Consider the following 12,160-nt stretch of genomic DNA (forward strand, 5'->3'; position numbering starts at 1 on the left):
TTTTGTGGGGGTAAACCTTACCCAATCGTTTGAAAGTGTCTTTGAGAGAAACATTTCCTCATTCTTTGATTGATTAGCTGAGATCTGTGAGACAAATTTACATATACACAAAATACGTTAGTGGGGCTGGTGAAGTGCCGGTTTATTATTTCATATCCAATAGGCATGCAAGAGGAAGCACCTAGTGGTGAGTTACTGGAGAGGGCAGTCAGGGTTCCTTGTTTCTATTGTCTGAAAGGCAGACACTTGGAGCAAAGCCAGTGACTTGGGGAAAGATGGGGAGTGTTTTCAGAACGAGAGGTAAGGACTTCTGGGAGTCTCACAGGTTTGTCTCCTGTGGTCTGCCGCTCCCTGAAGGAGAAACTCAGGCAAGTTTCAGTCCTGAAGAGGATGTAAGGTGATTCCATTTCCCTGAAGTTGTTTTCAGTCAGGCGGGAAAGGGCCAAGGAGGCTTTTTTCCCTATAACGGTTGATTCTCAGATCTCGGCACTTTACAAAAATATTGACACCAACGTCAGCTTTCAGGTGTATGGCCTTGAAAGGCCTACTTACAGATGGAGAAGAAAAAAAAAACAGCTCAAAACCAGACTCAGTTTCTCCTGTCACTCATCGGTCACTTCTGTTACCAGATGTGTGGGGTTTGCTAAGACACAAAGCAAGCAGGTCTGTAATTGGCCCTGGCTGGCTGGGTCCTAATTTGTTTTATTAGTTTATTTGTGGTCCTAGGAACTGAACCCAGGGCATTTCAGGTAACCTACCCAGAAGTAGGCAAGTGCCCTATTACGGAGCTACATAGAGCCTACTGTGTCCCCTAGGTTTGTTTAGTTTGAGGCAGAGGGTCACTCACTAGTAGGCCTGGGAGCTCTCTAACTCAGGATGTAAGCCAGCCTGGCTTTGAACTCTCTAGGAAGCTGAGTATGACCTGAACGTCTACTCTTCACAGTTAGTGCGTAGCCCAGGCTGTCCTGGAACTTGTGTCAATCCTCCTGCGTCAGCTGCTTGAGTGCTGGGATCACAGATATTAACCATCATGCCCACCTCCTTTCCCTTAGTTTACATAATACTTCAACTCTCTGTTGGAGAGAGCGTCCAACCCTAAAGGTGAATATTTATCACCAGCCCTAGATAGTTTCAACAGCTTCCCCCCAGTCACTGCCAGTGTTTTCAAAATGTCTCAGTTTCAACTAATTTGCTTGAATGCTCTCAGACTTCAGAGAAACACGTTCGTCATGAAAACTGAGAAAGATACAAAGGATGAGATACACTGGGCAGTGTGGGGCAATGGTCAGAGCTTCCCCTACCCTTGCCAGACAAGCCTCAGTCCCAGCTGCCCTGTGCTTAGCCAAAATGAAGCTTTCTGAACTATGTCCATTTGGTCTTTATGGAAACTTCCCTGGGTAGGCATGAGCAAACAAGGCACAACAACATTGCAATGGGACTGAACCAAAAGAAGATAATTATAACCAAGTCCTAACAGACAACTGTCAGGTAGGAAACCCAGCCAGGCCTGTTGGTTGGGATTCTTCAGCCGTTCTCCTCTCTGTTTGGGACAGGGCCCCTGTGAAGCAGGTCTTATCATCCCCCATCAGCCAAAGGGCCAAAGGAACTCTTAGCCAGTTCCAGGGCAGGAGGAGATAAGCATTTCTAAGCCCTGACTAGGGGGAAAGGAGCAGGTGAAAGGGAGAGAGAAGGTCAGGGATTTTTCTTGCTGAGGCCAACAACACCAGCTTTAGTCTCCTGTTTTTGTCACTTAGCCAATAACAAGGACTATGGGCTATGGTGGTCTTTGTTATTTTTGAGACAGGGCCTCAGGTACCACAGTTAGTTTCTTATTTAACATATACCCAGGTTGATCTTGAACTCTTAATCCTCCTGCCAACAGTTCTTTAGCGCTGAATGGTAGACATTTGACTCCACGCCCAGTATTTGCAGAGCTGAGAACTGAATCGGCCAGGTTTGCTGCTTGTTAGGCAAGCACTGTACCAACAGAGCTATGTTCACAGCCCGTGATGTTTAATATACAAGGTTGTTTGAGAAAAAGCAAACTCTTCTCTCCTCCCTCCCCCGCCTGTCTCCCTCTTCCCTCCCACACCACACCAAACCACACACACACACACACACACACACACACACACACACGTTTTTGTTGTTATAAAGTTACTAGTGGAGAAACAGTGATCTAATCTAAAATGGTTCCTTGGATAAAAAAGGTCTTTACACACTGCATGTATGGTCCATTCTGTTCAACCACATTCCTGCCCTGGTCTCCTTAATCCCCTTCCCCAGCCTAGATCAACGATTCCTTTTCAAAGTGCAGTCAGCATGACCTAGTATTTTTGTTATCCTACAAGTTTGGAAGAGTTTAGGGAGTTGAGCAAGGTGTTTATTCTTCCACGGTCATAAACATTTTCAAACAGATAAAAGCTGGGCAAAATAAATATTCTTCAAAGGAAAAAGACTGTCATGACAAAGAGGCTTCTAGACTAAGCACAGCCAGGGAGCCTGTTTTCATTTTTTTGTGGTGCTTTCTAGCTGACATCTCAGGTATATTTGTGCATACCTTCACGTCACCCTTTTAGCCTACGGTCCAACTTGATCTCTGTAATCCCCTCCATCCTCAGAGCAGCCCCTCACCTATTTGGGCTTATCTTCTCAGAAAGGCCGCTTTCATTCCACACTTGGGTTTATGAACTTTTTTCTATGAATTTAGATGATCTTACAAAATGCTGGGTTTTATTGTGCCGTTTTCACACACATCTGTCATTATACTTTGCTGTCCTTTGGCTCTTCCATGGCCCTCTCTCTGGACCCATGTCCTGATCAGCTGGTCCCTTTTCGTGCCCCCAGACAATCTACCTCTCTGTCCTCTTATTGGGTGTATCCTGTTACCTTCTCTTTTCTCGCAGAACGTTTCTTCCTTTGCTCTCAAGATCCCCTTTCTAGTTTCATCTCACACACTTCCACCAACCCACCCACCCGCACACCACACCACACCAATTAAAAAGGTTTTCAATTTTGCATGTATTTGTTTAACAGGTAAAGGCACTTGTCACCAACCTCGATGACTGGACCCTACATGAGAGAAGGAGAAACTTAACTCCCGAGTTACCCTCTTACTCCCAGGGGTATGCCACCCACATATAAATAAGACACACATATTAAAAATAAATAAACATTCAAAGCTTCCATTGTGTCTGTATCACAGTTTCTTTATGCACTCATCTGGCTGCTAGGCTGGCTCCTATTTCCTGGCTATTGTGAATCTATCACAGTGAACATGGGGTTTAGGGACCTCCTAGGGTCCTTTGGGTACACACACAGGAGTTGGAGAGTTGGGTCACATAGTGGTTTTATTATCAACTTAAAATTTTTTCTTAAATTACATTTGTTTGTGTGTGTGGTATGTGGTGTGTCAAGGTGTGTCTGTAGCGGCCAGAGGACAACCTGCAGACAGACGTCAGTTCTCTATTTCACCGTGTAGATCCTGGGAATCAAACCCAGACTGTCAACCTTGGCAGCAAACACCTTTGTTAAGCAATCTTGCCAACCCCTATTTTCAGCTTTACTTACTTCTATAGTAGCTATATGAGTCTACGTTCTTTTTTAAATTTTATGTTTATGACTGTTTTGCCCACATGTAAGTGAAAAGTTCCTGCACCCTGATAAGCCTCTCCTCTGAACGCAATAATCCAAATCAGACCAAATCAAATCGAATTAGAAAAAGCCCAGGTTTAAAGGATACTAACACTCCAGGATGACCTTCCAAACACCACCCCCACCCCCAGAGGAGCTGGGGAAGGAAGACTAGAAAACTAGGTTTGTTCTCTGAGAGGCAGTTTAAATGCCCTGTGGAAATAGTTCTGAGCATCTCTGGGAAGGGTCATCATTTGGCCTGCTTTTTCAGGGGTGGAGTCTGGACTAAGGCAATTCCCAGGGGAGAGGGCTTGGGATGGAACTTCCACCCAAACATTCCAGACTCTCTAGATATATGGATGCCAGGGGCTGGGGCAAAGTCTGAACCCAAACATTGTAGACTCTTTGGGTATATGGATGCCAGGGGCTGGGGTAAGACACACCCCCAACCCCTGAATTGTTAGGGTTACTATTGCTGTGATGAAACCACCATGACCAAAAGCAACTTGAGGAGGTATCTTACCATTCGATATCACTCTTCATCATTGAAGGAAGCCAGGCAAGAACTCAATCAGAGCAAGAACCTGGAGGCAGGAGCTGATGTAGAGACCCTGGGAGGAAGGCTTCTTTATAGTTGGACCTCTTCCTAGGTTCCATTGGCTCCCCAGAAATGACATGGAGACTTATTATTAATTATAAAAGCTCGACCACAGCTTAGGCTTATTACTAACTAGCTCTTACAATTTACATTAACCCATTTCTATTAATCTATTAATCTATGTATTACCATCTGGCTTGTCATTTTATCTGTCCTCCAGTATGTCTTGCTCCCTCTGTGTCTCTTGGAGGCATCCCGTGACTCCAACCCTTTCTGTCTCAGTGTCCTCTCTGTCCCAAAAATCCTGACTAGTTATTGGTCATTCAGCTTTTTATTTATTTTTATTTATTTTTTTTTTTTTTTTAGTTTTTTTTTTTTGAGACAGGGTTTCTCTGTGGTTTTGGAGCCTGTCCTGGAACTAGCTCTTGTAGACCAGGCTGGTCTCGAACTCACAGAGATCTGCCTGCCTCTGCCTCCCGAGTGCTGGGATTAAAGGCGTGCGCCACCACCGCCTGGCTCAGCTTTTTATTAAACCAATCACAGTGACATATTTTTCCACAATGTAATCATGTATCTCGCAACATTTCCCCTTTTTGTCTAAATAAAGAGGAAAGGGTTTTAACTTTGACATAGTAAAACTATGTACAATAAGAACAATTATCAGGTAAGAATTACATTTACAATGCTCCATCCATTTGTATTTGGCAATTTCAAAGAAAATACTCTATTATTTATCCTATCTTGGTGAGTCCAATGCTTTGTACCTAGTTTACCTTCTATCATGACTAAGGAAAAATATAGCTTTAACTATCTAGTCTTCTACTCCATGAACGATCTCAGAAGGATAAAATATTACCTGAATAAACAAAGTGCATTGAAAATAACTTCCCAAAACATAGAAACGGCAGAGACATCTGGCTACCTGAACAGTCACTCAAAGTTTCTTTATAACATTACAGCATCCATCTTCAGCCTATGGGTCTAGAGTATCTGACAGACTGTTCTGTGAAGCAGGGATTTTTGAAGGACTTCTCTACCCTGTGATGGCAAAGTTCAGCAGTCACTTTCTTTACTGTCAGCAGGCGAGGCAAGGACAGTTTCTAGCCCAAATGACTAGCTTTTGCCACAAAGAAAACAAACTCCATACTGAGGTTCTTCAATGCCCATCATCCTTTTATGAAATCGATTGGTGCTGCTGGGAGTGGAGGTGTCTCACAGTCATGAAAAGCCTTATCTTAACAAAATAATTTAAATGCCATGTTCTGTAGGTCTTGGAAGTGTTTGAAGACCACCTATCTATCTAAAATACATCTGTTTGACCTTGAAAACTTACCTAACATGACTACAAAATTGACTGTTATAGATGATTACTAACATATATATATATATAATTTTTTTAAAATATTTATTTATTATGTATACAATATTCTGTGTTTATGCCTGCAGGCCAGAAGGGGGCACCAGACCCCATTACAGATGGTTGTGAGCCACCATGTGGTTGCTGGGAATTGAACTCAGGACCTTTGGAAGAGCAGGCAATGCTCTTAACCTCTGAGCCATCTCTCCAGCCCCCTATATATATAATTTTTATGTATTTATGATGTATAGTGTGTTCTGCCTGCATGTATGCATGCAGGCCAGAAGAGGACACCATCCTTATGGAGGATGGTTGTGAGCCACCATGTGGATGCTAGGAATTGAACTCAAGACCTCTGGAAGAGCATCCAGTACTTTTAACTACTGAGCCAGCTTTGCTGAGGCATACTCAGGTCCTTCACCTCCAGGGTGCACTAGGAGCCCCTCAACTCTTCTGGTTTAAAGTCATAGGTGAGCCTCTTGCTCTCCAAAAACCAAAGTTATGAGAGTCAGCTCTCACCCTCATACAGATTCTGGGCTCTAACAAATAACTGAAATATAAAGTAGAAACTAATTTGTACCTTAAGAGGTATTGGCAGAGTGTTAAAAAAGAATACAGAAGAGCCCAGCGGTGGTGGCGCACACCTTTAATCCCAGCACTCGGGAGGCAGAGGCAGGCGGATCTCTGTGAGTTCGAGACCAGCCTGGTCTACAGAGCTAGTTCCAGGACAGGCTCCAAAGCCACAGACAAACCCTGTCTCGAAAAACCAAAAAAAAAAAAAAAAAAAAAAAAGAAAAGAAAAAAAAGAAAACTATTATTTCCTGCCCGAGAAAGCCAGGCAAAGTAGAAAGAATTCACAAGGACTGAGAGGAAAGTAGCTTCCTTACTCACCCTACCACTTAACACTGAAGGTGAGAGATGCTGAAGCAGTTTAACTGCTGAAAGATTAGCCTGGGGCTGGAGAGATGGCTCAGAGGTTAGAAGCACTGACTGCTCTTCCAGAGGTCCTGAGTTCGATTCCCAGCAACCACATGGTGGCTCATAGCCATCTATAATGAGACCTGGCACCCCCTTCTGCCTTGCCAGCACACATGGAAGGAATGCTGTACACATAATAAATAAATAAATATTAAAAAAAAAGATTAGCCTGACTATTTTAAGACTAAAATCTGGGTCCCAGCACTCGGGAGGAAGAGGCAGGCGGATCTCTGTGAGTTCGAGACCAGCCTGGTCTACAAGAGCTAGTTCCAGGACAGGCTCCAAAACCACAGAGAAACCCTGTCTCGAAAAACCAAAAAAAAAAAAAAAAAAAGACTAAAATCTGGGGTGTGGTTGCTCATACCTTTAATCACAGCACTAGGAAGGCAGAGGCAAGAGAATCTCTGAGTTTGAGGTCAGCCTGGTCTACAAGTTTCAAGACAGCCAGGGCTACACAGAGAAACTCTTGTCTTGAAAAACCAAAAAGTCAACTTATTACAATGTCAAAATCCATTCATTCCTGTGTTCTGTAGAACTTAGGTTTGATCATGTCTACACCTGTTTCCTGGAATTTGAAGTGTTCCACAGTCTATACCTTAACCTCTGCCCTGAGAGGATAAGATATTTTGCCAGATAATTTCGAGATGTTCTGCCAAGTTCTACATAACCAAAACCCTTGAAAAACCCCCTAGCCTTGCAGTTGGGGACTATATAATCCCCACCTTCTGTGAGCAATGCTATTTTCTCAAACTCTGCTTTAGGGAGACAGCTCTGACTGACAGAAAATAAAGCTTACATAATTTGATTAAAGACTATGGGTAATGGTCTTTACTCTTGTTGGGTGGGATTAACACTACCAAGGCCTATTTCATATGTAAATGAGAAAGACTTGCCTCCTTTATTAGAGGGTCCCTGGGGGGATTTTAGGCAAAGAAGTGAGATAAAGCCTTTGGTTGCACCAGGGAGGGGCAAGCCTGTTCCAGTGGCTCAGCACAGAGGTAGGTACTTATCGTCAAACACTAACCCCATGTTTGATAGGGTGGGTGAGTGACTTTGTGGTTATGAGTACACACTACTCTTAGGAAGGAACAGTTTTTCCTAGCTCTAGTGCTGGGTGCCTCACAACCATCTGTAACCTAGCTGGTCTAATTCTCTCTTCTGGCCTCTGTGGGTAGCAGCATTCAAGTGTGTGTGCTCACACAGAGACCTACACAAACACATAATAAAAAAATACCTGGAAAAATAATCTTTAAAATTATAAAAAACAGTTTATGTTTTTATAACTGAGATGGCTCAGCGGTTGAGAGCACTGACTGCTCTTCCAAGAGGACCTGGGTTCAATTCCCAGCAACCACATGGCAGCTAACAACTATTTAACTCCAACATCTGACACCCTCATACAGGCATACAGGCAAAATACCAATGCAAATAAAATAAAAATAAATTAAAGAAATTAAAAGAGTAGCTGGGCAGTGGTGGTACACGCTTTTAATCCTAGCATTCAAGAAGGAGAGGCAGGTGGATCTCTTTGAGTTCTAGGCTAGCCTGGTCTAGAGAGTGAGTTCCAGGACAAGGCTACATAGAGAAACCCTGTTTCCAAAAACTAAAACAAACAAGCAACAACAAAATTTAAAGAGTGCAAAATAAATGCCACTCACACTCGCTAACACTGGTATACTTCCTTGCTGGCTGTCCTAGAACTTTATAGACCAGGCTGACCTTGAACTCACAGAGACCCATCTGCCTCAGCCTCCGGAGTGCTGGAGCTACAAGTGTGTACCATTAGACAACTCCAGGTAATATCTTTGTTTGGCAGCAGTTGATGGTTTGGGGAGAACCAGGGCATTTCACATGATATAACCGATGCTGTACCTCAGAGTGTAAAATCATTTGACTTGTTCAAATCCTTTGATATTTGGACATCCAAGAGACTTAAATAAGTAACAAAATACTATTCTTGCTTTGTATGAGGTTAAAAAAATAACTGATGAACAGTCTTAGTTGGTTCTGATTTTTCTTTTTCTTTCCTTTTTTCTTTCAGTATAGGAAATTAAATTTGTGCATGCTGGCCAAGCACTCTTCTATTGAGGGTCACCCTCACTCACTTTTTTTTTTTTTGAGACAGGGACTCACTCTGTAGACCAGGCTGGCCTCGAACTCACAGAGATATGCCTGCCTCTGCCTCCTGAGTCCTGGGATTGAAGACGTGAGCAACCACTGCCTGGCTAAATGTCTTATTTAGTGCTGTATTACCAGTGACTCTATCAAGTGTAGCAGGTGCTTAAAAAACATTTGCTGGATAAATTAATGAAATTCAAACGAAAGCTATTAGAAAGCAATCATTGATTTTTGTCACGATTATATGTCATAGGTATGGCATATAAATTTATTTTTGCGGGGCTGGAGAGATGGCTCAGAGGTTAAGAGCATTGCCTGCTCTTCCAAAGGTCCTGAGTTCAATTCCCAGGAACCATATGGTGGCTCACAACCATCTGTAATAGGGTCTGGTGCCCTCTTCGGGCCTGCAGGCACACATGGAAGGAATGCTGTATACATAATAAATAAATAAATATTAAAAAAATAAAAAATAAATAAAAAATGAATTTATTTTTGCCATTATAGATATGACATAATTGTCATTATAGACACTTCTAGGTTGCAAATAATCTCCTTCACAATCAGGAGAAATTTGATCTTTTCAACTTTTTATATAACATGAATTTCAAGAATATTAAAATTCCAAGTAATTGGCAGATGAAAATAAAAGAATAAATTCTATAAAAGAAAAACCAACAGAACTATACAGAAACAGATTAGAAGAGTTGAGGAAGCCTGAGCCATACAGTTGTGAAACGATTTCACTATCTGGCATATAATTATGTTCATTAAATGTTGGCTAAACAAACACAAATATTCACATAATTAAGGCTATCGGGTAGCAAGAACAGTATGTTATTATTATTTTTTTTTTTTTGGTTTTTCGAGACAAGGTTTCTCTGGCTGGTCTCGAACTCACAGAGATCCTTCTGCCTCTGCCTCCCGAGTGCTGGGATTAAAGGCGTACACCAGGGGGCTGGAGAGATGGCTCAGAGGTTAAGAGCATTGCCTGCTCTTCCAAAGGTCCTGAGTTCAATTCCCAGCAACCACATGGTGGCTCACAACCATCTGGCCTGCAGGCATACACACAGAATATTGTATACATAATAAATAAATAAATAAATATTAAAAAAAAATAAAGGCGTACGCCACCACCGCCTGGCTCAGTATGTTATTATTAAAGTAACTGGGTTAACCATAGTATCTCTCTAGTTAACTAAAAACATTTTGAGAACTCATAAGTTCAGCATGGCACTATAGCCACTAAAAATACACAGGCATTTCCCTAGCATTGTACAATTCAGTCACTTACCCAAATTTTTATATAATCATGAATCATTTCTTCCTTTCTTCATGATTGAAAATCCACTTAGGGTATTTAGGTAATAGTAATTTAAAGATAGCTCATAAAGGAACTATTAGCCCTGGGTAGGGCCAGTTATAACATGTTCAAGCAAAAAAATGAAGAAAGTACCTTTGGAATGTACCTAGATGTTCAAAAAAAATAGCTGGTTGTTATTAAACGATATCTAAGGGCTGTTTTATAGCTGGGTGGTGGTGGCACACAACTTTAATCCCAGCACTCCTGAGGCAGGTAGATCTTCAAGTTCCAGGATGGTCAGGATGTAATAGAGAAGAAAAACAAACAAACAAACAATAGAACTGTTAGCCTGGCAGTGGTGGCACAGACCTTTAATCCCAGAACTCAGAGGCAGAGGCAGGTGGATCTCTGAGTTGGAGGTCAGCCTGGTCTACAGAGTGAGTTCCAGGAAAGCCAAAGCTATTACATGGAGAAACCCTGTCTCAAAACAACAACAAAAGATTTCTCTTAAGGATTTTGTTGCTATTCTTCCTATGGAAACTACCCCGTGGGCTGGAGAGATGGCTCAGTCAAGAGCATGACTGCTTTCCCAGAGGACTTGGGGTCAGTTCCTGGCATCCCCATAGCAGCTCACAACTGTCTATCACTCTGGTTCTAGGGGATCCAAAACCCTTGGCAAAACACTAGTAGAAAAAAGAACACTACCCCAATTATCTCTTGACCTCTACTTTGAGTACTTTGAGAGTAGAGGACGCTTTGCAGTTTCTAGGTTCTTCTTTGATAGATCAGGCTGGCCTGAATTTCATAGAGATTCCTGAATCCTGGGATTAAACGCCTGCACCCCACACCAGGCAGATATATTTCTTTTAAGTAATAGAAGTTTTAAAAATAGGATCCTTGCAATTTTTTAAGATTTATTTTTATGTACCTGGGTATTTTGCCTGTATGCATGTTTGTGCCTGGTGCCCAGATAGGCCAGAAAAGCATGTCAGATCCTCTGGAAGTGGAGCTAAAGACATTTGTGAGTGCCATGTGGGTGCTGGGATTGAACTTGGGTCCTCTGGGAGAGCGGCAAGTATTCTTAACTACCAAGCCATCTCTCCAGCCTCTGACAACTGCAGTTTTCATACTTTTAAGGCGTTTGATACTTTTAAACTAGTTTTGGAGACTCAGTCACAAACAAATAAGTATTTGACACAATTCATAAATTCTAACATTTTTCGAAGAGAGTTGACTAAGTTCATAAACGTGCTTATGGCCAAGTGTAACAGTCTGAATTCAACCCCTAGGACCACATGACATGCATGGTCAAAGGAGAGAACTGAGCTGTCCTTTGACCTCCATATTCAAACACACACACCACACACACACAGAATGAAAGAAATCTAAAGAAGAAGAAAGTAGAAATTTATGCTTAGTGCCTTTTGCCACCAATGGAAGACTGGAAACAGTTCTTAAAGCTGTAAAATTTTCTTACCTAAGGACAAAGATGGCTCTATAACCTCCAAACTCATTTTAGGTCAAATAACAAAAACTATAAGGTATTTTAACTTGAAACAAACCTATAATAAATATTCATTTTGTTTTTGGAGACAGGGTTTCTCTGTGTAGCTTTGGAGCCTGTCCTAGAACTTGCTCTTTAGACTCGGCTGGCCTTGAACTCAGATATCTGCCACCACTGCCCAGCTAAATTCAAGTATATTTTACAGGAGTTATAAAGAATCCATTATGTAGCCAGGCTCTTGATGGCACAGGCCTTTAATCCTAGCATTTGGGAGGCAGAGGCAGATCTTGAGACCAGTCTGGTCTAGAGAACAAGTTCCAGAACAATCAAGGATACACAGAGAAACCCTCTCTCAAAAACAAACAAAACAAAAAACAAACAAAAACAAAACAACAACAAAAAACCCAAAACAAAAAAAAAGAGAAAAGAATCCAGTGTGTGATTATGTGACAGGCATTCTTTTAGGCACTGGAATACAAACATAACAAAACACCTTTGCTTTAAGGAGTTGTATTTTAGTGAGAGGTGGCATTTCTCCGGTCCTCGTAGGAAGAGGGTCACAGCACTTTTTTAAAAAGCTGAGGTCTTCACAAGTAGGTTTGAACTGTGTTCTAGGAATTGGCTATTGAATTGGAGCAGCACTTCCTAAGTATTTATTTGAACCTGTATTGT

Source organism: Microtus pennsylvanicus, chromosome 8 (assembly GCF_037038515.1).
Source record: "Microtus pennsylvanicus isolate mMicPen1 chromosome 8, mMicPen1.hap1, whole genome shotgun sequence".
Lineage (NCBI taxonomy): Eukaryota > Metazoa > Chordata > Mammalia > Rodentia > Cricetidae > Microtus > Microtus pennsylvanicus.